Source organism: Carassius auratus, unplaced genomic scaffold, assembly GCF_003368295.1.
Source record: "Carassius auratus strain Wakin unplaced genomic scaffold, ASM336829v1 scaf_tig00214259, whole genome shotgun sequence".
In the NCBI taxonomy this organism is placed as follows: Eukaryota; Metazoa; Chordata; class Actinopteri; order Cypriniformes; family Cyprinidae; genus Carassius; species Carassius auratus.
Window position 1 is genome coordinate 1,859,676 of NW_020527582.1, and position 27,965 is coordinate 1,887,640.

The window sequence follows — 27,965 nt, forward strand, 5'->3', positions numbered from 1 at the left end:
CCAGAACAAGCCATGGGCAGAGCGCTCTCCCTACATCCTGCTCCGCAACTTCCTGTTTTTCACAACTCTTCAGATGACCAATAGCAGCTAGCCAGAGACATTGGTAAAAGAGCTAGACAGGGTGGGAAAGAGAAAGCAAAAGGCAGCGGTAGAGAGAGAAGAAAGGGGGAAAAAGGAGCCATTGGGACAAGCATCTGCTCTGATCCTTCCCCTTGTTATCTTCCTGTCTGTAGGAGACTAAACAACTACACAAGTCCATCTCCTGTGTATTCTCCCACCATGTTTATTATGTTTACAACCATGGCCATTTCACAGGCGACCCCAGCACGCTCTTCCGTGCTATCGCTCACATTCTATTCTTTTCATTCAATGTTTTTTTTTTTAAACAAGCAACACCAGGCTTCCCTTTTTTTGGCCTCCACTGATAAGAAGCTCAAACCTTCCCAGCTTACATAACGATGAATCACCATTCGCTAACACACCAAAGAAGGATGAAGCCATTAAATGGGACAGATCTGCAGTATACCATGTAGAACTTTGAAATATAAATGACCACACTGACCAACCACAAACAATCAGCAGATTCCTAACATAAATTGATTGAGTTGCCTCTATTTAGTGTGGCCTTGCAGTTGCAGGTCTAGTGGGACTTTTGCAAAAAGACTTTTAGGATTCATTTGGACTGACACACTGATATAAGAGCACAAGGAAAAAGGGGAGGGTGGAGAGCCTGGGCTTTTGTTCTCCGGCCTCTAAGAGGTGGCTGTGTACCTGCAGATGTGGCGGCCCTGGCCTGGATGGGGAGGAGGGTTGCTGGTGTCTGCCTTTGTGAACATGTGCTTATCTTCCTCTCCAGCAGTCCATGGTAAAGCATCCGGCCCCGGCAGCTTTGTCGTTTTTAATGTCTCCCGATGCTAATCTGACAACATCACTTTCCTTTCTTCCACCCTACACTTTCTCTCTGCTGTCTTTCTTCCTTGCTTCCTTTCTTTGTGGCTCTCATCTTCTCATTCTTTCCCTTGTTAAGTCTCTCAGTTTCCTCTCTCTACATTCCCTCACCTCTGTTTCCAAGGCAACTAATGAGATATAATTAATAAGATCCAGCAAAGGGGTGTGCGTGAAGAAATGAGTGAAAATGAGGCTCGGAGAAGGAGTGTGAGTGAGCGCAGATGGAATAACGCTGCGCGCGCTCACTCATAACGAACTTTTCACACCATGTTAACTTCATTTTTAAAACATGGCTTAAGGTGATGTTACGCGGCAGGACAAATGAGGGTGAAACACATTCTTCTCTAGTTGAGATGATCAGGATATGAGCAGTGATTCAGGAAAATGGTACATATGTACGTCAACAAAAAAAAGAGCCCTGGAGGGGAGACTGAAATATGAGGAATCTTACAAGAGATTTTCTACATTTATATTTTAGCATTTCATTATGCAAAATATAATAAGAGAACACAATAAAAGAATAGGGGACAGTGTGTGGATAATGATGGAGGAGAAAAACTAAATGATCCTGAATAAAATCTCACATGGTTTCAGAGGTGTAACTGGATCAATCCGATAGATTTTGCGATATATTGGCACACAATAAAAACTGGGAGGCCACATTTGCATGCTGAAGTCACTGAATGATCTCTTCTAATTCTAAACTCGTTGTTGTAATTCAAAGCTGATGTCATGGTTAAATCTGGAAACTTGCTGTTTGCACAAAAAGGAAGGATGTGATTAAAAATAAGTTTCATTTCACACAGTGGAAAATGAAAGAGGAGGTGAAGATTTCCTTAAGAGCACTTTATACAATACTATTTGTAAAATATGATCTAAAGACAAGTCCCTAAAGCTCCAGGTTCCTATGTATGTGTCGCGAGACTGTGTCTTTCCTTGGTTGACCCAAACACTGGGATATTTAGAAAAACCTGTGTAACCATAAAAATGTATTCCCAAGGAAACAAGATGACACATAACTTGAGCCATTGGTATTGCAACCCCCTCCATTCCATTCAAACCATCCACCGATGTTCTAAGCCTGGACTTGTGTCATTAGGCATTAGATACTCTGTGAGATAATTTTTGAGAAAAATTTTGTGGCACTGGTCATTTTGCTCAAATATTTTGTTAAAACTACAAATATATATTTAATTTTCCAACAAAATTCCATAGTATTGTGCTTAATTAACTTAAAGGGCCCTGTTTTAATGATCTAAATGCAAAGTGTAAAGCGCACGGCGCAGGTGCACTCAGGGCATGTCCAAAATCCACTTTTGCTATTTTAACGATGGAAAAACAATCCATGCACCGGGGCGCATTTCTGGAATGGGTTGTACCTATTCTCTTAATGAGTAATGGGCGTAACGTTCAATAAACCAATCAGAGTGTCATCTCCCATTCCCTTTAAGTGCGAGATGTGCTCGCGCCACGGCGGATTGATATTTACATGATGGAATTTGTTGGCGGAAAAGCTGAACACTTCTCAAGCGAAGAAACCGATCTGCTCGTGCACAAAGTTAAAGCACGCGAGCAGGTCATCTACGGGACAAGCAGGAATTGACCAAAGCTTCATCCAAACGATGAAGTAGAATTTCATTCATCATTATAAGTAGTAACAGACTGAATTGCAAATAGGTAGCCTAATTCTAATACACGCTATGACTATCCATCATTACATTTTTATATGTAGCCTACACAATAATATTCTTTTACACTGTAATCCTTTTGTTTTTAATATTTGGCATGTTTGTGTAATGCGTATCCCTTTGTGTAATAAGCAAAGTCAATGCACACTGTGGACCCGCCCAGTGGCGCATTTTCTACCAACGTGCTCTTTAAATAACAAAAAATTATTGCGCCATTGACTTTAGACTAGGTTTGAGTTGGTCTATAGCAATCAATTTTCAGCTCCTTAAAATAGCAATGGGCCAGAAATGCACCTGAACACACCTCTTTTTTAGACCAGCATGCCCATGGGCACACAAATGGGTGTGAATGCATCTGCTAATTAAACAACGTGGCGCTGGACGGGAAAATGCGAACAGCGCTGGACTGAAACTAGCAAACACACTTGCGCTGCGCCTTGACTCGTATTGCACTGGGTGTATGATAGGGCCCAAACTGTTTACATTTCAACTTTACTTATTTATCACTCATTAAAATAACATAGTTAATTTCGCCATTCAAAAACTGGATATGAGGATTTCCAACACATTTGATGAAGATGACGCATTTGGTGCATGGTGTCTGTTTTGGGATGCTTTTAGTGTTTTCTTTTCAAATTAGGGCTGGGCGATAAATCGATTTTATCGATTAACTCGAATTTGACATTAAGGGCGATTTGTTTTTAATGAAAATCGGTTTTCTCTTTAACTTCCACCAGCGGCTCTCCCCTTATGGGCCTTACACACAGGACGCGGTATGCTCGCCGCTGCGCTATCAAACCCATTCATCTCCATGGCTTGCGCCGCGCAAGGACGTGTTGTTGCTGCGTCGACCAAAGCGCAGTGTTGCGCATCATTTGTGTGCTTGCGCGCATGCCGCAGTCAAAGTTCAAAATAGTTAAACTTTTGCCGCTGTGCTCTGTGACGATTACCAGCGCGACCAATAGAATTGGGGGATCCAAACAAGCACGGAAATCAAAATGGATTAATGGCTAGTACTGTGTGTGTCAGAATTTTCTGAGCTGTACGATACAAGTTTGAGGTCGTACCCACAGCCTCTTCTTCCTTGCTTCTCTCTTAATTCTCATCAGCAGGACTAGCGCTATCGCTCATTTCTTACAACGGGACAGATATATGTTTGCTGCTGACCGAAAGGAGGAACAACAGACTATAAAAGAGCTCCCGCTAAAAGTTTTTAACCCTCTCAAGGCAGGCGTTGCTGATTTGCAACAGTTAAAAACTAACTACCTTATTTTATGTATCTGGAGTACTAAAAACTTGTTACTAAAACTTAATTTGAGCCTGAGAGGGTTAAAACTCCGCCTACGCCATAGCGCAGCACAAATCGCGTTGTATCTGAAGGGCAACGCTGAACCCAGCGACAAGGGCCGCGAATACCGCATCCTGTGTGAAAGGCCCATTAGGCTTCCGTAGTTCAGAGTGGGCTCGCCCTCCCCCTGCTTTCCTTACAGCCGCACACAGACAACATGACAGTTTTGTTTGCACTTTATGAATACCACTGTGACAAGTATGTATTTTTATAATATATCTAATTTTGTCATTTTTGTTACATTAATTTAGCCAAAAGTGTTTTATCAATGAGGGACACACAATTTTATTTTTTATTTATATTTTAATTTATTTTGAAGATTGTGTCACTGTAAGTCACAGAAAGGGGAAATTTAGATTAAACTGCATAAGCGAAAACAAAATAAAGAGTACATTTGTTTTGAGCAATTTCTTTGTTGGTTGTAGTTTGTTTTTAAATAGAAAAAAAAAAAAGATTAAAATCGTAAATCGGGTTTGGTGTGAAAAAAATCGGAGATTTTTTTTTTAAGCCATATCGCCCAGCCCTAATTCAAATTGTTGAATTGTCTTTATTGTTTCTTTTTTTACCTACAAAAAGTATTCTCGTCGCTTCATAACGTTCAGTGGTTGAACCACTGATGGCAGATGTACTATTCTGATGATGTACTTTTCTGGACCTTGACAGTGTAATTTACTTGGCAGTCTATGGGACAGTCACAAGTCTCCTGGTTTTCATCCAAAATATTTAAAATTGTGTTCAGAAGACGAACAAAGCTTTAAGGGTTTGAAATGACATGGGGGGGAAGTGATTAATGACAAAATGTTATTTTTTGGGTAAAGTATACCTTTAAGGTTTATAATCAAGAGTAGTGTGTGATTTTTCTCTTTGTGTCTTGGTGTTGATAATTCACCCCAAAAAAAGTTGTATTTTTATATTTTATATTTTTATTTTATATGTTGAAAAATGTAAATAAGTAAACAGTTTCTGAACAGCGACTTCCATAGTATTTTTTTTTCCTACTATCAAATTCAGTGTGGACCACCAACTGGTTACCCACATTCTTCAAAATCTATTATTTTGTGTTCAGCAAAAAGATAACTCTGTTCAGTAATCAGGCACTGTTTGACAAGGTTTTTAGTGTACACATTTCAGGTACATGCTCAGAGAAAGCGCACGTCAGAACAGCATGTGAATTAAACTTTAACTGGCAAGGCTTTATAGCAGATGCAAATAATGTACGTTTGTGACTGCAAATAAGTGACATGTTCTCTGGAGTAACTCTACCGCTGAGTTAACACTGATGTGAATGTATGTCGTTATGCAGTATCTTGAGACAGATGAGCCAGAACTGCTGCTGATAGATAGAGTGTGCGCTGTAGCAAAAAGCAGATCATCCATGATCAAAAAACGTCCTATCGAACGCCTCTATGTAAAGGCTAAAATTAATTAATGTTGATGTATACATCTTTAGACTAATGGCATTGAAGTACCTAAATGAAAATCCTAGTAGTCCTAGAGAACTTTTTGTTTTTTAAGGATCATAAATGCTATGGTAAAGTTACACAAGAATTTAAGAGTACTCCATCCTTTTAAATATCCTCTCTAGGATACAAACATAGCCAGCACTCAGGAGGTGATCCAGAAGACTAATGGGAATATACTGTATGCTATATGATTTGAAGGTGCAGACATTGAAGACAGGCCTGCAGATGTTGGAGTGCTGGAAGATACAGTTTTCAGGACCTTAGCAGTATACCCTATATAAAACCATGTCTCTGGGACTGATATTAAGACTGAACTTGAGTAACCATCCTGATCTCAGGTACACATCTGAAGTACAGCAGAAGCTATTTCTGGAGCCAGTTCCTGTTCCTGGAATAAGGTATGATTAGTTACCTTTAAATGGCAATTAGGAAATGACAGTAGTTTAATATTTCTGCTATTTTGTGCAGTTTTTTAATATGGTCTATTTAACTGTGTGTAACTGTATTTATTGCACTTGTTTAACAAATACACTGATCATTTGTGATATCTTGTCTTTTATGACTCATTACAAGACAATCACACACACACACACACACAAAATGCTTTGTTGAAGGGAGCAACTTTATATTAAAAGTATTTTGTTAAAGTAACTTAAACTAATTGGATGGAACCACTGTCCATAATTTAAAGGAGTTGTTTGAAACAAACATCCTTATGTTGATAGAGTGAAAAACATTTGACCACTTTTTAATGAACCAAAACATGTTCACTAAACATATCCAGTTCAAGTTACAGGGGTGTGAATAAGTTGTTTTGATTGGACATTACTATTTCACATAGTTTCTTCCTTATTCAAACGTGTTGTAGAGTTTGCAAAGATAATAAAAAACTATTTGGTTGTGTAGAACCACTATCCATAATTGAATTTAGTTAGTTTAAAGGACCTCTTTTTTTTCTTTTTTTGATTTAAGAGATAGATAGATGTTCCTATAGTGTTTGTTTGATGAGCAGCTCTGATACTGCTGAGCAGACAGTCATCGGATGCTTAATCTCTGCTAATAACGACATACTTCATTCAACAAATCTCCTCTGAACCCGCTATACTCCCTGTCAGGATCAATGCTAGCCGAGACGAATTTCTGCCCAGACCGTGTATAACTATAACACAGGAAGCTCGGTGTCAGAGGCAGGGAGGTGAGTGAGTGGAAGCCACTTCTCACCTCCAGAATGCCATCACCACATCTAAACTCTCCCAGGCTTGAACAGCAGTAATAACAGTATATGGTAAAAAGAGAGAAAAATTCCCAAAATGCATGATTAATCAGGTCCCTTTCTATTCTTAAAATGTGAAGAGGCATTTATAGGTAAGTGTCAGTCAATATCATCCATGTCAACTCAAAATGTCAATTATTTTTCAACTGAATAACTTTTGTTTGCTTTGTTGCTGCCTTTTAACTTCCTTAATCTGTTTCTATGCAATTTTGTGGATTTAATGCATCTACATTTATTGAAAAAAATTTGCAATTAAAACAGCAAATTAGAAACTAAAAGTATAGCCACGGAGGCTCTTTTATCAATTAAATAAAGTTTATTTGTATAGCGCTTTTCACAATGCAAAAAGTTAAAGTTTTGCATGTTGTATGAGGGTTGGCATCATCTGAGGTCTTCTAAGGGAAATGGCATCATCTCTTCTCAGGTGTTAGTTCATCTGAGATCTTTGTCTTTTATTAAATGTCATCAATTACTTCATTTATAATCTATAAAAAATATATATATATAAATTATACTATATATATTATATATATATAATAATACACACATAAATAAAATAATTAAATAATAAATTAATAGAACATTTACTGTCACCCAATATATGTCAAGCAGTTTGAAGAGTGGATGGATAAATGAAAATTAATTTTTTTATGCAAGCTGGAAAAGTTGGTCACATTTTCAGGCTGGAATACACTACATGACTTCAAGACAAAATCTCAACAGATTATAAAACACTAGGCATCATACACTACTGACTTTAAAGTCGCTCAGATCACAACAAACTCACAAAGAAACTATGAAAACAATTTGTCTTCTAAAACTGGATCAGAATATGAAATGTTTGCTATTCTCTGACTGGACAGATTAATAGCCTGAAGCCAAAAAATAGAGTCTGTGACCATCATAAACCAAGCGATTTCATACTAAATCTGTCAACTAAGATTCTGCAGAATGGCTCTGACTTTCGGCAACCAGTGTCAACTTCTCCAGACAGTAAATCAGGGCGAATATCTGGGTAAAAATATCACATTTTTCAACCAATATTGCAAAATTCTAATAAAAATACACTAGAAACCATGCTATTTTCACGAATAGAATGTCTATTACTTCAAATTCTAAAACCAATACAAACAAGCTACATTCACAGTGAAAGAATGCAGAGCGTTTAAAACTAGACGTGCCCGCAATCAATCAAGGATTTTAGCAAGGTCGAGAGCTGGGAGTGGGGCGGACTACACAAGGTGACTTTGACTAAGAAGATGCCTTGGGGGCCGTGCTGAAAAAGCCATGGAGAAAACTTCAATATGGCTCTTGTTCCCACCGCTGTCCCCTCCTTGATCAACCATTACATCATTTTCTTTTAGCTCTCGCTAAATGTTCCACAGAAAAAAATGACAAAGACATCTGTAATTGTAGAAAGTCAGAAGCAGAAAAGAGCAACAAGAAATAGTGCAACTAGCCTCACTTAAAACTACCCTTTGATTGCACAGTTGTTAGGTGTGACATGCTACTGTGAAGTTCACTCTTCAGCACATGGTAAATGTCATGACTGATTTAAAGCAGGCACTCGTTGTGCACTGTCTGTGTGTGTGTTGTGTGTGTGTGTGTGTGTGTGAATATGACAAGCAATAAGAAAAGGACAAAAGAGGGGGAAAAAAAAACTTGTAATGAAACAAGAGAAGTATCACTATTCTCTTCACCACCGCCCACCCCCCTACCCTCTGGTCGTGTGCGGTAGCAGCGTTGTAACATAATTACTGCTGGGACACTCATATTCCCAGTGATCCATTTGCGTCAGTCAGGTTTCCAAGCCGAGCAGATGAATGGATTCTCAGTTTCTCAAGGATAAAGCGATGACCCTCTCCGAATATTTCGATCCATTCCATTTGGGGAGACCACTGTGCTGGGTAGGTGAACGTTTGCTCATGTTAATTGTGATTGGGATCTGGGTTTTTGGAGTTTATAATAAAAGTGATGGAACTCCATGCCATCAGTTTAGTGCAGAAGTCTTTAAAAGGGTATCAACTAAACAACTGAATATTTGAAACACACTGTGTTCAACATTTATATCTGACAATTTCCAGCTCAAATGAGACGAGAGATTTTAGCGTGATCTACAGTAAAGACAACAAAATAGCAGAGACACATTTAGCTTCCATTATGTGACATTTTCAAATTAAAACAATTTCAGAGGGAAATTATCTTTTTTTCTTCTTTTTTATCATTCTCTTTTCATAATTTTCTGTTATGTTTTTTCACCCAAGTGACCTTAGTCAAAGCATCAGAAAAGTAAAGTAATTTCAAAAGCGAAGCAAGTTATTACATTTCGATAAAATATATATATATATGTGTGTGTGTGTGGGTGTGTGTGTGTGTGTGTGTGAAAACACAATCATTTCTTTACAGTAATTTGCTTTGAAGAATCACTGAGATTGGACATTTATTAAAACAGTATGTTTTTAAAATACTATTTTAAGCAAACATTGGTGGAAATGGACAATCAATTCTGGAAGCCCACTTTTTATGATACAATCAATTTCTGATGCATAATTAAGTCATGCTCTTATTTTTTTCCTCAGTAAACATTATTTTACTCCGTAATGTGTCACATCACAGCAGCAAAATCAGTTACTCATTCAAATCTTTTTCTTTAAGTAGGTAACTTAAAGCTTACCAACCAAAATATCAGGGTCTTTGATTGATGTGTGATCGTCTTTGACATCGTATCCACACCAGCTCACTAAACATCTCCATCACAAGAGAAATCAAAAAGAAAGAACTGCGAGCTTGTCTTGAAAATAATGTCATCACCAAAATCCATTACGACAGTATGTCAGTATGCCGACAGAATGTCCTGACACAAAAGTCAGCATTGGATTTTTCTTACTCCCCACTTTGTCGAGTCTCTCAAGATTATGCATTATTAAAATGTATTTCAATGTGCTCTTTGACTATACTTATTCTTTTGTAAAAGGTCACAGAGTGTAAAATTACAGCAGGAGTTCACAGGTCAAACTTTGGCACTAAAACTTTGTCTTTTAAGTTTTTTTTTATTTTATTTTTTATTTTAATGAATCTGTCGATAAATGGAACTTATGCTTACTGTGATTCATTTCAAGTGCATGAATTTTTCAAAGATTTATTCTGACTTTCCTTTTGTTCTCTCACACACTAACAGCTTGATACACACACACACACACACACACACACACACACAAAGTCGGTGTGATCTCTAGATGTTTGCATGAAAGCATTCTTCTGGACTTGTTGTATGAAGTGATGGCATGTGTTCCTGGCTCTCTTTGCATGACTGTCTATCATCACAGAGAGAAAGAGAGTCATCACCAGAGATAACTAATCCCCCACTGATGCACAAAGTGTCTGCCCACCCTCAGAACTACCCCCCATTTTGCCCAGAGCCACCCTGTGAGCAGTGTTAACTGGCATGGCGGTCTTTTGATGTTGCGCAGATCTCAGCTCAGAAATGATAAACAGTAGAGATGAATTGAGATTTTCTCCTCAGGGAACAGTGGCGCGTGAGTATTAAAGATGCTGTGCATTAATGCATAAAGCACACACAACTCAAAGAAACCTCGCCTGCACAGACAAATCACTCACAATACTGTGACTGCTTTCCAAAATCTTGTGAGCTGCCTACTTAGAGTACAGATGTGCTTTACAGGGAATGGATTTAAAGATGCCACTTTTACTACAAATCATCTAATAATTTAAACAAAGCCTGCTGTTAGCATGCTATTACTATGCAATCTTAAAGACATATAAAAACATAGTGTGATAATAGTGCGATACCTAAGGTAATCTCAGCAGCCAAATACAACAAAAAATCCTCACTTTAGAACTCCAGCTGTCACAGCAGACAACAAATGATTTCCTCTGCCTGACCTGTGAGATACTGTAGCTTTTTACAAGAAAACTTTATAGCGGCTTACAATAAATATTTGATACTATGCTCTTTCCCTATGACATTTCAATCCTCTTCAGTCCCACTGTTCTACAATACTCCATTATGTAAAAGGTTTATGCAATCCGGGCAGCATGAATTCCAATGACTCATAAACTGGAAAAGGTTGTGAACTGATGAGATTTGTGCATCAATTGTGTATCAATCTTTCTATATATATATATATATATATTTATGATGTACAATAATCTCAAAACAGACAAACACAGACAGCATAGCAGATAAAAAAAAAAGACATTCTATGAAAAAAAGAAAAAGAAGTGAGTAACAATGAAGCTACATGTAATTTGTTTGAAATCTAAAGCAAAAGGATGTTCAGGATAAAAATGCTTCCCCTCGTGTGATTTTTCAAAATGACATGATGGCAACCCAGCCCATAAGCTGCATCTCTCCGGGGCCCTTGAAGAAAAATGCAATTGCATAGTACCCTACAATTTCAAGAGAATGTCAAAAAAAAATTATATTTGGCAAGTCAAACTGCCTTCTTTTAATTTCACTATGGGATGAAATGGTAGAATCCACTTAGTGTTATTTAGCTGGATAATGCTGTTAAGTTTTGCAGAAGGTTAAAACCACTGACTCTTTGTTTTGCAGAACAAGACCACCTGATGAGAAATGGTTTGAGACGAAATGAGAGGAAAGAATGGTCGCTGTGGCATACATGCTCTGGAGAGGCTGCTGTGATGATTTTTACTTCCTCCATTCAGCGCAACACAATTTTAAAATATAGATATGCTCCTATATAAACGTCTGCTTGAAGCTGTGCTGGTGTTTATGCAATGCACTGTACAATGGGGGCACTTCTTTAGAAAATGCTTCTCTTTAACTAATGGACTCTAAATGCAGTCTCTCTTAACTCCACACAATGAACTAAGGTTTGAAGTGCACAGATATGCGTTGTCTGCGTATGTTTGCTTTTCGGTTAGCAGGAATTCTTCGGTCTTTGTAGCATAACAAACAATACTTTCTTTAGGTAAGGCAAATCTTTCAGTTATATGCAGAGAAACAAAGTGCAAACATTGGTTTAGGAACACGATACGGTTATTCCTGAGAGCGACTGATAAACTAATTCATCACTGAATCTGACGGGATTAGCACGCCGCTGACAACATGTGCCACCTGAGGTCCGGGCGCTCCAGTGAAAGAGATGTGGCATAGGGGTTGATGGGAAATGCTGGTTCGATCCTGACCACCTGACATGTCTCATTTCTACCATCAATTTCAATAAGACTAACTTTAAGATGGAGAGGAAAATCTAAAAATAAAATACAGAGACAAAAGGGTCTAGCGTGACACCGTGCCAGCGAGAGTGAAGCCCTGCTGTTTGCCTTCCCAGGAATCTTTTCAGCCCAACTGTTCCCTGATAGCCTGTGGCCTGACTGGGTGGTTAGTGACGGGCTAGCTCTCTTCCCATGTGTGCTCTGAAGCAGGCTAGCAGCTAAGCCACTGACAGACAGCCGATCGGCGAAGAGGGGGAGGGGGACAGCCGAGTGAGAGATAAGACCCCGGGTGTCAGACATGCTGGCCAAGTATGGCCACAGAGCAGCTGAGATACCAAGCCCCGAGTTATATTTCACCTGGATCAGCAGAGAGAGCGAAAAAGCTGGCAACAAGCAGAACGTTACGCACTTACGCGTGTAGTACAACCCAAGAGTTTGAGAACACAGTTATATGACATAGTACACTTGGCGGAATCAATCACCATAGAGTGCAACCTCAATTTTCTCACTAAAATACCGGAAAGATTTATATATAACCAATTATAATACTTGAAACAAAGTAACATGTGCATCTTATTGTCCTGGGTACTTTGCTGTGTTTTAACTGCTCAGACTTTTACTGAGGGAGTGGCGTCATGTTTTCCCTCACTGTAAAGTGCCAGCACCAGAGGGAGGGTGATGTCATGCCTGTAAAACTGATACCTCCCTGTCCTGGCTTCCACTTCTTTCTCCTTACATGGCAGAGGTCAACTACTTCATATCGGCCTTTCAGCCTGTACCAATCTCGCCATGCTTCCTCTCCGATATCAGAATGGCAAGCCGAGTGATAAATAGACGGACACTGCTGACCTGTGAGAGTTAATCTCATCAATGTGCAAAATCAATGAAAGGGGAAACCTAATAAAACATGTACACACTACAGAGATTTACTATAGTTAACTATTCACAATATTCGGTTACGGCTCAGAACAGGATACAAGACCATGGAGAGAAAATCTCAACGACAGCCAAAGCACCTGAAGCTAGCAGATACTTTTCTCAGTCAAATTATGTCATACTGGTTTTAAATCATTAGGTTCTGCAATGAAATGTGCTGAAATCGACTTAACTGAATGGACAGAAAACAGGCTGATGTTTCTCTGAAGCTTGAGATTGTTTCCATCCGGCAACAGAACAGAACTTAAGATGGAAGAGGGCCCGTATGGTCAAATTCTTCAGCTGAACACCAGTAAAATAAAAGAGCCCATTGAACAGCGTCGTGTTGAATATAGATCTAAGAGCACAGGCAATTTCCCTCTCAGCACAGTTAAGACAAAGAGCTCCATTTACATCTAGGAAGGAGCTTTTTACATGGACATCCTGCTATCAGTGTGCTGCAGACAGTGGAAAGATGGAAAATATTCCACGAGGCCTTGACAAATCACTGCAGTCATATGTTACTGGAATTACGTCTTCACAAATTCAGGGGATTAGGGTAATTTAAAACTACCTCACAGTTAGATGTGACAGCGTGCCAGAAGTATATCGGCAGGGTTCACAGCCAGATCGGACATGTGTTTAGGGTTAGAGAGGAATCGCGCTGTACAAAAGACAGTAATTTAACATTTTATATTCTGAACATATCTGCCCGTCATTACAATGATATAATGGGCTCCTCTCCAGCATGGGTTTCTCTTTCTTCTTGCATTGGCTCGTGATCAGAATAACTCAGTGCTAAAACTTCAATCCAAAAAAGGAAAGTCAATAATTATATGTCCACTAATAACAATTTACAATACAGCTCTCTGATTGTCATGTATCACATGTTCATATCCTTTTGCAACCACAAACTCACCAAATCGCTCCAACAACTGGGAAAAGCACGGATGAGGGCCCCTTTTCTTCCTGTTTGTGGAGCACAGCTTATTTCCTACTGTGCCACAGGTTCTGACATGACATGACCGCAACAATGTTCATTCATGATGAACTGATACAGTGTGACAAAACAAACTTTTTTTCCCTGTAATTAATTATAGTTTTATTTCCTTCAAGACTGGATGTGTTACTCTATCTAGCATTAAGGTTTTATAATTTTCAGGTTAGTCAAGTGAGTTTAAAAAGAGAACTATGCTTCAGGCAAGAAGGAAAAGTCTTGTTAAACAAAAACAAACGACACACCCAGGACAAGTAGATGGTTTTGCTATTATAATTTACATGCCAAACATGCTTTCAGCTCATTGTGACATAGGGCTGGGCAATTTATTACATTTTCACAATTTATTCACAACGCTTTTGCTGCAACTATAAAACGAAGCAACCTCGTGATGAGTTTAATGCACTTTTTACCTAGCCTCTGATGTCAACTGCATTTGAGTTGGCAATTTCATTTCATTTCTGTGAATCAAACTATATATTTCAATTAACTTATTCAAATGTATGCTTAATGTAGTATTAGTCAATCAAAGAATTAATCCGCTGTCTCTGTGACTTTTTTAAGTAATAAATAAATAAATAATAAATATGCAGACATTTAATGTTAATTATTATGCATTTTGTTAAATCATTGCCTATATAAACAAAAATGATTAGCATATTCTTCTTTTAATTTTTTTTTCAAATTTAGTTCAAATTCTGAAAAAAAAATGCCTTGTTTATTTTTATCTAGATTATTTGTATACTGAATTTGACGGGGGTTTTTTTTTTTTGCATTAAACTTTTCAAGTTTGCTACAGTGGTTGTTCAGTCGCATTTACTGACAGTTCCTCAATTAATAAATATCAAGATATTATTAATATTAATATAAAATACTAAGAAATATATATATCATCAAGAGCTTTTTTCTAGTTATTTCACCCAGCATCAGTGTCTGATTTAAACTGCAATTTGTGAATATCTGAGGGATTTTACCATCACTAATTGTGAAGGAAGTCTAACTAGTAGAAATAAAATAGTGGTATTGTATCTTTTTAAAAGAAGTGCTTGTCACTCTGGCATTACAACTCTGTCATGAGTGACAGATGATGTGCCATTATGCGATAACAATTCCTTAAAACTACAAACACGGTGATGATAAAAAACAATAATGTGGCATGAAAACAACATCACATTCAAAACCCACCCACTATGATATAAGAGAAAAACAACAAGCCAGAAGGGATGTCGGCTCAAAACAATATATGCACAACATTACTTTATGGTTCCATTGAGACACGTTTCTCTTAGGTGTGTCCACGATAGCATTCAATGCTGATATCCTGAGCACGCGGAGCAGCGCACGACTGCAGTTTGACGCACATATGAGTGCCCACAGAGCAGAGGTAATGAGAGACGGTGGGGGGGGTCTGCGGAACACAGGTGCAGTCTGCATCACTCCTCCGAACCATCAGCCGTGCCTGTCTCAACCACGCATCCACACAAGCCCACCTCAAAGCCACACTCAGTGACATCACGTGACAAAGAGAGAGCTGTGAGAGAGAACTTTCACAAGCTTTTAAAAGTTATCCTTTCACATATGCTCTGTCTCACACTCAAAAAGTAATTCAAAGCTGCTACAGGTCTTCAGTGTCACACAATCCATCAGAAATCATTCTAATATGCTGATTTGGTGCTCAATAAACTTTTCTTTATTTTTGTGAACACCATGATATATTTTTTTCAGCTTTCTTTTTCTTCAGGATTCTTTCTTGAAACTTCAAAAGAACAGCTTTTATTTAAAATATAAATATTTAGTAAAATTACACTTATTTACAGTCATTTTTGATCAGTGTACTGTAAAACGGTTATTTCTATAAAGCAAAAATAAATAAACAGAGGACAAAAATTATTTGCTGGGTCCCAGAAGGAAAAAGAGCATAATAAGAGCATAATAGAGAATAAACATTTCTTAAGTTTTCTGTGAATATCATTATCTTTTTTTTCAGCAGTCTTTTATATTTCTTCTAGGATTCTTTGATGAAAGCTCAAATCAACAACATTTATTTGAAATACAAATATTTTGTAAAACGGATACATCTCGACTGTCATTTTTGATCAGTTTACTATAAAACTTAAATAAATAAATATGTCCCGACAGAGGACAAAAATGATTTGCTGGGTCCCAGAAGGATAAGGAGACACTCTGATGACAACAGATAATAAAAGACATAATCCTGATCACAGTGGCACTTCAAGATAAACCGGCACTCATAGGAGTTCATAATGAAGCTTGAGTCAAGGCTAATCGTTGACCCGCAAAATGAGATAATCTACGGTAAGTTACCCTCCATGGACTAGACGGATTAGTGTTCAGCACTTGAAGGTTTTTGTTTTGTTTTGCTCTGGTGTTGAGTAACATGGGACTCCTCCCTAAGCTGCCCTCTTAACCCTGAGAGGGCAGTGTGGTGGCAGGGTGAGGAGGCAGAGAGGAAGAGGATCAGCAGGGAAAGAGGATTAGCAGCTTTGGGCTGCTGCTCTGGTTCCAGCCTCACACCCGTGATGCTGAGGACCCAGCCACGACCTAGAGGGACTAGAGCGACCAGGTTGTCAACCATGACTTTATCTTTAGAATAGGCGAAGGAGACCGAAAAGAGGCCGTCGATCCTTAAGCTTCTCTGCACTGCTCAGCAGGACATGTGCTGAGTAGACCGTATGTGTGGCTTACCCCCAGTGGTCACAACCAAGGACGGGGCAGTCAAAAGGTCAAGGCTAGCTGTTTCTTTAGACAATGCAGGCATAGTTTTCAAATTGTGAGGCACTAAAGAGATAGATAATTCGCAGCAGATGATATCTGCTATTAAACATGCCATTACATTAAACATGTATGGGTTACTAAATTGTCTCTATGCATGGAAAAAATTATTGGTCGGTCAATGCCAGTTAAAAATTACAGACTGAACCTAAAAATACAATGTTTCCAAGTACCTCCAAAATGCTTACGATATTAAAAATGATCATTATATTGTTTAAATAGAAATTTGATACAGTGTGGCTATGGCACTCCGGGACTACAGAGTCTCCATTAAACTTCTGACGGTCATTAATGTTTAATAGCCTTTAATGAATGTCAGAAGTTAAATGGAGGTTATTGACATACTGAATAAACATATTTCAAACTACAAAGATGGAAGTTTTTCTTTACAATTGTTTTGGTTGGGTCACACCGACAACTTATCCCAGCATTCTCTCCTAAATTTGGTTCTTGATGATCCAGACAGACCCGACGGCTTTTCTAGGTAGTGACAAATAGAGAAACATGAATACATTCAGCTGACGTGTGTCTAGCCAGATAATTCTCAGTTGTAACTCCCTCTCACATGCTCTTATTTAATTATAATTTTGTGCGTGCTTTTTTTTGCCCCAGCCGTTCTGCAACGCTGGCTATGCACTTTAAATACGATTTAACCAATATTAACTCTGAAATCTTATCCTCATGTCAAAAAGTGAGCTGTATTTTCATGTGGTGAGTAGGCCTCTGCCAACTTAGATGCTAATCCCCGGGCCAATGGTTTGGAAATCATCATCGCTACATATTAAGAAGCTGCCTAATAAAGCTAAAACTGAGGAGCCTAAGAACCTGATAGATGGTTTTATTTGGCAAGTGCAGTGGAAACCTATTTACGGCTTGCAACAGACGCAGTTGTGTGTGCATGCGAGGTAAATGAGGAGCTAATATTTTGATACGCGTCTTAAATTATGGCTTTTCTGTTTGCCTAACATGTTCCCCATATCCTTTAGTAACTCATTTAGAATCGAAAGTGTGGCAATGTGGTGTGGTGGTGGGACAGGAGGCAGCCAGAGGTTTCTGGTTTTGGAGCTGCTACTTATGGGGTGACCCCGCTGGGACATCGTACATTCCGCTGGGTTAGAGAGCCGATCCAAAGACCGCAGATAATAGAGAGGGAAGTCAGCGCAGACTAAAATCAACTGAATATATGCATGTGGATGCATATTCATAACTCTGCCCTTTATGGTGATAAAAGCGGCCCATTTATACGCCTTTTATCGAATAAAAAAAATCCTCCGAGATGTTCCCAGAGGAGGGAAAAAGGTCTGTATTGCCCACACAAGCAAACTATGGCTTAAACATTATCTGCTGGGCTCAAGATTCTGCATCCTGCCTCCAGGTCTCACGGGAGAATGCTGGAATCTCCAGCTCAATGATAGGGTTCCAATAAACAATGAATCACGCTGCTCTGAGCAAGCGTGAAAGAGAGCCGTTGCACAAAAAGAAAACCGAGCGTGATTTAATGGACATGGTGCAAAAGTACGGCACATTCCACAGGGCTGATCTGAAAAAATATTTCGAACAGAACTGCTAAAGTGTCTTCACACTCTGGGAAAAAGAATAGGCCTGCGACAAGAGCATTCAAACAAGTAATGAGCATGACGCGTCAAATACAGAGTCATTGACGTCCCCTTAAAACGGCCTGTTTCCAGTAAGGATTGCACAAATGTGTCATTGAGTGGTTTTGTTGTTACTTGTTTTGGTTTATATTGCAATGACAGCAAACTAACATTTCGAACATTTCATGTAAGCTCGGTCAATTTACAGATAATTGATGCAGACGAAACATACAGATTTTACACAATCTGAGTCTCTAAATAATAGATTGCATCACATTATCAATAGTGAAAAATAATAAATGATTAAACCTTGTTTCTAAAAAACTTAAAAATTACATACCAGTACTCTTGTTTTTTTGTTTGTTTGTTTTTTTCTAAAGGTCCAGCCTCTGCTTGTTAAATAACATTTGTGGCTAACTTTGAGACTGAACAATGCCAGTTGCAGCTGACTCAAATAAGACACTTAAAAACAGGGTGTTTCACTTTAAATTCAGCTAACGTGAAATTAAACGTCAAATTAAACACTATAGCTTCTTTATGGCAAGTGTAACTCCTATTTGGAACAAGACAAACTACTTGTTTTCAACAGAATTTCAGCATATAAATCATATCGTGCATGTAGAGTAAAGCAGGCACTCAACATTAGACGTCAACTGACCATATGGCACTGTATCAAGTTTACTTCATTAGATTTAATACAAAAAAAGTGAGCCTCTGCGTAATTAAAGCAGATGCAGCATTGTTTGACAGGAAGAGAAGAAGAGCTGGGCTTACCCTAACAAACGAAGCCGTGCAATCCTCAGTCCTGGACCCAAAATATCCAGCTCAGGTCTTATTTACGTTCTTTCTTCCTTCACTTTCAATGCTTCTCTCTACTTTCAAGCTTCCTGGTGCTTTCTCCTCCTCGGGTAAAATGCCCTGTTTGAGGGGGAAGGGAAGAGAGGAAAAGTGTTTCGCTCAGTGATTCAGAATCATGGTGTAAACGCCAGCCTTCTCTTTCTGACAACCAGCGTTAATTGCAGATCAGACTCGCCCACACACTCCAGACTCTCTCTATTCACTCTCTCCTGGAAGGAGCTGAGGGCAGGCTGTGAGATTGGAGTGCTATGAACAGCACAGTGGGAGATGCTCTAACCCCCACCCTGCCCAACACCAATCACCACCTCTGGAGCTCGACTTCATCATGGCTGACATTATTTCACAAGAACGGCACATGCATAGACAGACACCCATGGGACGACGCACACTGACAGTGCGTCTGAGTCCATCGTATAGCATACGTTATAAATCTGTTGCATTATACCTGATGAAGTGTAAACTACAGTCCTCAAGCCTATGGGAGAAATATATAAAAGGTGGCCCTTTTATAGCCAAAAGGAACTCAGAGCTCAAGATGCAAGATGCAAAAAGTCACTTCTATTAGAATGACTATTAAGGTGGCAGTATCTAGTAATACAGAAACCATACGTGAACAAAAGATGCTTTATTAACAGAGCACAGTATGAAACCAATTTCAAGTGTGATGTGGTGCTTTATCGGATTTGAAGAAGGGGATGTAGGGTGAACAGCATTCAGAATATTAAAAGAATTCCTTCGCTGACTAATTCATTGTCGAGTGTGTAAACAGAAAGCTATTGAGTTTCCGTGTGATGTTTTCAGTGCTGACTTTGCACCCCGTGTTAGTTTGGGCTTATTAAACTATAATGAAGTCGCACAGAAAGCCAGATGGAAAAAGTGTGATGACATTATGCACTTGACTAGGATATTAATTCTTTACAGTGTACCTCAGATGAAAACGAGGGCAGCAAAACAAATTTAATTAAAACATATTTTAATGTGATTTGCAACAAAATAACTTCAGTGTGTGTTGAACCAAATGGTTCATGAACCAATATTTCAGTCACAGTGCACAGAGATCAAACAATCAAAAACAACCGATTCTGACACTGAGGCTGATTAAAATACCTACACCGTTCTTCACAAATACACACATAAAATTATATTAAACTTGGGTCCAACTTTTTTAAAATATCTTTAACAACTGCTTATGTTAAAAAAAATACAAAAAAGTTTGGTACAATGTTCTTAGTGTGTGTACTGGAAAATACTTCTACTGCTACTGAGGTGAAATATGTGTTATATGAATTCGCTTAAGGGTGAGTTCAAGAGTATAGGGTAGAATCAACAGTGTAATTATAGATTTGATAATTATAGTATAATTACAAAAATTAATTACAGATGTAATTACACTTTTTTACAGTACACAAATGTACATAATTTAGTAACATACAATTTTTTTTATTACATATCTCTACGAAAACACGCAAGCACTAAATAAGCAATCAGGTGCAAGATTTTTTTTCTATTATACCAACTCTGTTTGTGGCTTGAAATATTGAACTAATCAATGAATCTATGGTGTGCTGAGCCCTGACTACTGGTTGTAAGCATCTTACAACCCGAACAATCAGTGGGACAGAAAAACATTATTCCTGAGGTCATTTTCATCATGATGTACCGAGACCTGACTGCCTGCCTTGTGTGCCTCATAATTACAATGCTTGTCAGACACAAGCAATGAGCAACCCTATGAACATAGCCCCATTTAGCCTTTGACATTAGGACAACAGTTTGAGACATTGTGGCTTATTGTGGTTTTTATTAATTTGATATCTTTATCTATTGATAATTATTTTAATTGTTAATTATTTATGACTTATGTTGAGGTCAAAATGGCATGTCATCTTGTAATATTGTGTTTAAGGTAAGTCTAAGGCACTTTGGCGATAACTAAATGGCGGGCTACAAGGCCATTAACAGAGTCATGTGTAATCTTACAAGCACAAGTACTACAATCTCTGCCTCTGGATGATTAGGCTGTTCCTTCTCTGTGCATGTCAAAGTCAGCAGCTCTTACAGAAGGGGGGGGGGGGGGTAAAATTAACACTTGTTGTACATAAAGGTAAAGCATTTAAAGCACTAACTTTTTTATTTAACCTTCTTTTATAGTTTGTCTAAGTCCATAAGTTAAGTAAAAATACTAAAGCTAACGTTTTAAACAAGCATTTATTAAGGTGATGAGACAAATACCAAACAATAAATTCAATACAATCAGTTGTAAATTTCATAAAGTGAAACACTATTAGTCTAGGGTTTTATTTTTTTATTTTTTTATTTTTTAATAACAGTTACTAATTGTTGGTTAATGGCCAAACTAAACATGAATGAAATTAAAATCAGATTTAATTCAATAACTTTAATGCAGTAATGACCTTGCATGTGAGTCACAATCGGGTACCGCACAATAGCTAGACCTCCCACTAGTTTGTAACAAGAACTTGTGATTTCAAGAATAACATTAAATCACAACTGAAATTAATATGCGATTATAAAATAATTGATCGCATCAATTTACACTTGTCTCAGTTTATACACTAACATACATTATAGAGACTCCAATAAAGCCTGCGAAGCTTCACCTATGTGACACTTCGTGCTGTTACTGGTGTTAACTATCCCAAGCTCTGCAAGAGACCAGCACCATCTAGATTTCACAGAGAAAGCTTTCTGCAATAACTTCCAAATTTCAAAATCATTTTCTTAGTTCGGCAAGATAAAAGATCAATAACTTTCCTTAATATTCATAAAGTAGTCGGACGTGCTTTAGATGTCTACGGAGATAATATATTTTAACCCTGTTGACTTGTGCGTGTTTTAATGTGTATTAAAATGTAAAACATTTACTAATCCCTTATTATAATGTCCGAAGTACAGTAAATTAGTAGCTGTCTCTGCTCCTTTGGATGTTTTAAATAATTGTTCCGTCCAAAAAGCAAGAATGCAATTCCTGCGACTTCTACCAGTCTTCGAAGACAAAATAAAGTATAGAAATATTATGTCACACGGGTCCTTAAGTTGATCTTGTCCTGTTTTGAAGTTCTGAACATTTGCAGGTGATCCTCTTCAACTATATTCAGAAGCGAAAGATTTACGGTTTGCAAAGTATATCAAAACAAATTCTAACTTTACATTAAATATCTGCTGGCTTTCCTGACTAATATCTGTCTTTTTCAATCGCCCCTGAATAAATATTTAACACCACCCGGAAAATAATGAGGCGAGACTAGAGCGCAACATTCGCCAAGTGTCAAAGTGGAACCCAAAACCACGCACGAGCACCACTTCACAGAGAATTACGAGCACGAAAAACATTGTTGTACTTCAGTCTGGAGCCTGCGACTCGGCACCAAACACATCCAAACGTGTTGCCGAACACTGAGACACACATATGACAAACATGTTTAGGCTTCCCAAACGAACTGTAACGCGTTTAATTTGCGCTCATCCAGTCTCACTCCACGACTCCCTCCTCTCTCTCCAACTCCGCTGCCGTGTAACATTGTTGCTATTTTTGCGACTCACCTTTTTTGCTTCGCGGTCCCCCTCGCTGTATATAGATACTGTGTATCAGTGACTCCCGTGGATACACTGTGACATAAATGTATTTTCAGTCACACTGACACAAGGCTTCTATTTTCGGGAGCTGAGCTGACAAACTCAGAAGAAGCAGCAGTCGCTCTTGTCACAACATAAGCTCCTCCCCCAATATGACGAACACTAGACGGAGTCAACCTCCTGCGGCAAGCCTATTTAACATATATTCTTTTAAACTAAATGGTGTCTATCGCCAAATTACTGTTACTTGTTTTTTTAAGGTATGAAATAATGACTAGGTTCTTTTTCAATTTCACCAGTAACTATCCCTATTAACCATGCCAGATTACTGGAATCTATAGCTCTAATAGTGATTATTTATTAGATAGTAGACCTACTGTACCTATTTTGAAGACACATTTTTAATCATAATTTATGCAATGACTTATCAAACAAATTACTTGTATTATATTACATATTAGTGTCTAATAAATAGGTACTAATTTATATGCAATTGCTACAAAGAAAACTGGAATATTAATAGGCCTAAAGCCCCGTTCACACCAAAAACGATAACTATAAAGATATTAGCATCCACACAAGTGGACAATATTGTCTCTTTATTCTAAGCACATGCTCATCTGCCCCTTTAAATTCTTGAGCTTGTTATTGCAGGATGGATTCTGATTGGGTGTCAATGTTTTTCTATCATTCATCAGCTGGAGAAAAATAAACTGTCTGAAAGTGATTTCAACAATCTTGTTTCTCCGTGCCTTTATCGTTAAAGCTTTGCTCTAGACTTTGTTATTCTTTAATATTGAGAATGATTTTTAGAACTATCTTTATCGTTATCTTTATAGTTATAAGTCCTTGGTGTGAGCAGGCTGTAACTATAGAAGTAGGCTACTAAAATGACTAGTTACTAGCTCTAGTTCCTAAAGATGTCATTTTACTTAAAGTTTATTTGATTACTAGTCAAACAGACTACTTTATAGACTGATTTTAATCTTATAAGTAAAGTTTATATTTATAAGTAATTATCAGAATGCATATTAGAGTCTAATAGGTACTAATATCTATTTAACTGCTATTTAAAAAAAACGGAAATACTAGTTGGCTTAACTATTGGAGTAACTAAGACATAGACAAATAGTCCAATAAAGTAGTTACAACTAAAACTGGAAAAGCAAAAAAAAGTGCTATTACAACTGAAAAAAGTAAGCAGTTTAAGGATAGTGGCTAGTAGCCAAAAAAGGTCAAACTATGGGTCACTAATGGATTACTTCCTAGTTTTTAGGCTACCTAGTACAATTAAACAGATTATAATAGTCTTAAGAAATAATTGTTACTACAGCTTGCCATAAAACACCGCCTCCTCGTCCTCCACCTCCTACTCTACTCGTGTCTCATCTTCAGTTTAAAAACAAACATTAAAAACTCAAGAACAGCGACTTAAAAATACTGAAAACAATACGAAAGTACTTCGATACTGTGTTTTTAACACAGGTAAAAAGCGTCAAACCAAGTGAGCGCGCGAAATGAAGTGAGAAAGGAAATGACTCCCTAACCGCCACACCATGACATCACCGTATTTAACAGTTTCAGAAAGCGAGGAAACAACGCGAATAGCCAACTATATGTGCATGTCATCGAATCGAGGAAGTGACAGGCTCTGTCGCGCAAAAAGTTAACAAAGACGTCACTGTTGAGTAAAATCATCCACAACAACGATAACTGGCTGCCTGCTAAAAGCCCATTACGTCCAGAGCAATTTTAATATTTATTAGGGTTGTTAGACTGGCGCTACCTTAGATACGGTTGACGTAAGTTCTATAAAACAACAGTAACAATAGGGTAAATGCTTATGAAGTGACATGTTTCTCATCCAATCGAATCCATCAGCGGCCTGTCAGTGACCAATCAGAGAAAAGAGGTTGGCTGCGTTTTACGTTGCATGTGGCAGTGTCACGTGTAGTTGTAGGATCTGTGGAAGAGGTGTGGTACTGAACAAGAGTTGTTTTTGCTGGGACTTAAAGGGAATTTGTATTACCACCGCTTTACCGCATGTGAAATGGGACACGCGGGAGATCAAAGGAATTACCACGTTAAAACAATTCGAAATGGATAAACAGAGACCAGTAAATAAAACAAAGCAGAATGAGGCCTTCATAAATTATTTACATTTATAAAATTACGTTTGTTTTACTTTGAAACAATAATTAGGCCTATTTTAATACTAAAATAAAGTGAGAGTTTCATAATTTTCATAACTTTCTAATCCACAGTACAGTTTAACTTGTGCAACAATACAGATAAATTTACCAGGTGATTACTAACACACACTGACCTTTATATCCAGTGTTTTAAGCACTTTCAAATTGCACCTTGACATAAATCTTGAAGGTAAATATGAGCAATCATGGATTGCATGGATGCACTTTATATTTAATCTTAATAACATTTTTAATTTGTTTTGTTTTGTCAGTTCGTTTTTTTTTTTTTTTTTTTTTTTTGTTTTTGTTTTTTGTTTTTTCTTTGTTTTGTTTTTTTGTTTGTTTTTTTGCACTTTGATAATATTTATTTATATTTTAGAATAATTGTAGAGATTTTAGATAAATTAACCAATATTTTCCTTACTGATTCTTCTTCACAACGTCTAAAAATGTAAAAGTACTTAATTATTACGTTTCTTAAGACAAGAACCAGTGCAACATGAAATAAACTACAATAGAAGATATAGCCATAGAATCCAGTGCAAACTCCCTGGAAAATGGCTATGGATATTGATGAAATCCTTTATTATGTGCCCTCTGTGACTTCACATTTTTTCACATTCTATTTGAAGCCTTGTAAAGCTGGAGCTGTACATAAAAATAGTCCCATCAGGGCAAGGCACATACTCCGGATCCCCTGTGCAAACACCCACTGGCACCAGAACCTTAACAAACCACACTGAACACTCAGCCACCTGTGGTCTAGAGATTAACTAGACAAAAACACAATTTGTACTTAAATTTAGTGTTTAATCAGCTGTAACTGAAAATATTGTAGATAGCAGCCAGTAAGCAGAGTGAAATGATCATGAAATGTATATACTGTATATGTATATACAAGTTTAAGTTTACAGCAATTAAAAAAAAAAAGCTGAGCCCTTGAAGATTTCTTTAAATAATATTATGAAATGTAATGCATGTATAGCTGTACAACTGAAATATTTCCATATATATTCATATACGTCAATACTGAACCAAAATTAGATTATTCTTTTAAAAGATCCTACTAGAAAATTGGTTTCCTCTATGCAGAGTTTAAATTTGATTCAAGTAAAATTAAGTGGTGCAATCCTGAAAAACAAAAACAAAACTACAACTTCCAACATTTCACTTTGATGATTTTAAGTGTAATTATGATGATGAAAACAGAATATATAAAGTAAACAAAATACAAAAAAAATGTTTTTAATGATTATGTCCATCTTCATTCCATCATTCTATTACTTACCAATCACCAGCAGTCAGGTCATGTGTAAATATTTTGTATACAATGCATCTTCCCCACTGCCCCTCCCCATCTGTGAATGGCTGTGTGTCTCACCTGTTTCTTGTGATGATCGATTACTTTCACAGAACCTGCTGCTAGCCTTCCTCGGGTATCTCTCTCAGGTGTGCCACTCCTACTTTCTTAATTTCCCTGGTATTAATTGAATTTCTCTCTTGTTCTCTGTCTCTCTTTCTGTCTGCCTTCCTCTCTCACGTTCTCTCATTTGCTTTCTATCCCTTTTTTGTTCCTCAAAGCCAGACCAGCTGGCTTTGGACGGCTTTCTTCTTGCCCCTGTGAGGCCTGACTTCACACTCTCGTCCCTGGGTCTTTCTGCCGGAAGGGAGCTGGGCGACAGAAGTTTGAAGGGTAGGATCCCAGATGGACGCTGACATGCTGGGCATGCGTGTATGTGAAAGGGCTTGGCTCAGGGGAGTGGTGGACCAGCCGCAGCTGTCACTCACCAATACTGAGGGTGTTAGAGGGTGTTTTGTGTTGTTATTATTATTAATAAAAGTGAAAAATTGTTCTGATCGGAGAACAACAATGCCTGACTTTTCACAAGAGATTCGTTCGTTTTCTCATAATACTCATAAGACTTGCCAGTGCCGGCACCAATATTTCAAATTGTCTTTTTTATTTATTTACTTTTTGCCAGTAGAAGTCATCTAAATAAGAACCATCAATATTTGAGCAACATTTCTATAGTTTATTGCCATAAAGTTTTAGGTTCAACAGAGTAGTGAAAACTAAGGCGGATGAAGGTCTTATATTTCCCTGCCAGCTTTAGTTTAAGTATTGTATTGATAGGTCATAAAGACCCAGAGAATTGCAGTGGGGTTTATAAAACATACTCAAATAGAAGACAGCTGACATTTTCAGCATTGTACCAGACCACAAATAGCTCCAGACTGCTTAGATACTACGCCACCAATTAAATAAAGGATCTTATAATATCGCTCATATAACAGGCTATTAGAGCACTATAGTCAAGTTAGAGTTTCTGTCTGAACTTTCTTTTTGAAGAACAGCAGGCTCGTTGGATTCATAATCACATTGTCTTGACAGCAGATTCTTGATTAATACGTCGTTACAATTAGAACTAGCCAGAACTAAACTAGCCAAACTCTTTCAAATAGCCCGCTCATTGTCCAGAGTTCCCAGCTAATGTTTCTCAGTGTTAAAGTATTACCTGACCTATACAAAAAAGACAATAAAATATTCATATATAATGTAAAAGATTATCTCGATACAATAGTTAACACTTGTTAATGCACTAGGTATCATCAAGGTTAATGTTAAACTCCATAAACCAATATATTTGAGCATTTCAAGTAAGTTATTAGAAATGAACTGAACCTTATAGTGTAGTGTTAATAATAACGCCATTCTTCACTTGATTTTTTCTCCATCCACACACTTGTTGAAATGATCAGCAGACAGAGCCTAAAGGTAGGATGACAAAATAAAGAGATGAACTGGAATAGTACATCGGTATGTCTCTGTGCAGATTGAATCTGTGCATTAGATCGCTTTGCAGAGGCTCTAAAAATACCATGTGTCTCACAGTCTGGCTCTGTTCTCTCATTACCGCACGTAATTAACACTGAGCATGCCCTGCCAGCACCGAGTAGTGCAGCACTGCACACAACTGTCGCATACTCATGCATCTTTGTAACATATCTAATCAAAACCTTAGAAGTTTTCACCAACTACTTTTTCTCCTTTTGTTCACTCTAAGTAACTATATCTGAGCTCTTAATTATACACCT

At 37.8% G+C, this 27,965-nt stretch overlaps 1 protein-coding gene across 13 annotated transcripts in view; it reads right to left on the reverse strand.

Annotated features, from left to right (window-relative positions):
* LOC113091649 (myocyte-specific enhancer factor 2A-like) overlaps positions 1-26,550 on the reverse strand; it is a 97,501-nt gene extending 70,951 nt beyond the window's left edge. For 5 of the 13 annotated variants that reach the window (XM_026257239.1, XM_026257237.1, XM_026257236.1 and 2 more), the window contains exons 1-2: positions 26,251-26,550; positions 18,997-19,140 (exon numbers count right to left, since the gene is read on the reverse strand). The gene's annotated coding sequence lies outside the window, so the exon portion shown is untranslated. Of the gene's footprint in view, positions 1-18,996; positions 19,141-22,644; positions 22,826-26,250 lie in introns of those variants that run through there. The other 8 variants (XM_026257243.1, XM_026257242.1, XM_026257245.1 and 5 more) reach the window with 5 other exon arrangements.
* Positions 26,551-27,965: the final 1,415 nt, after the last annotated feature.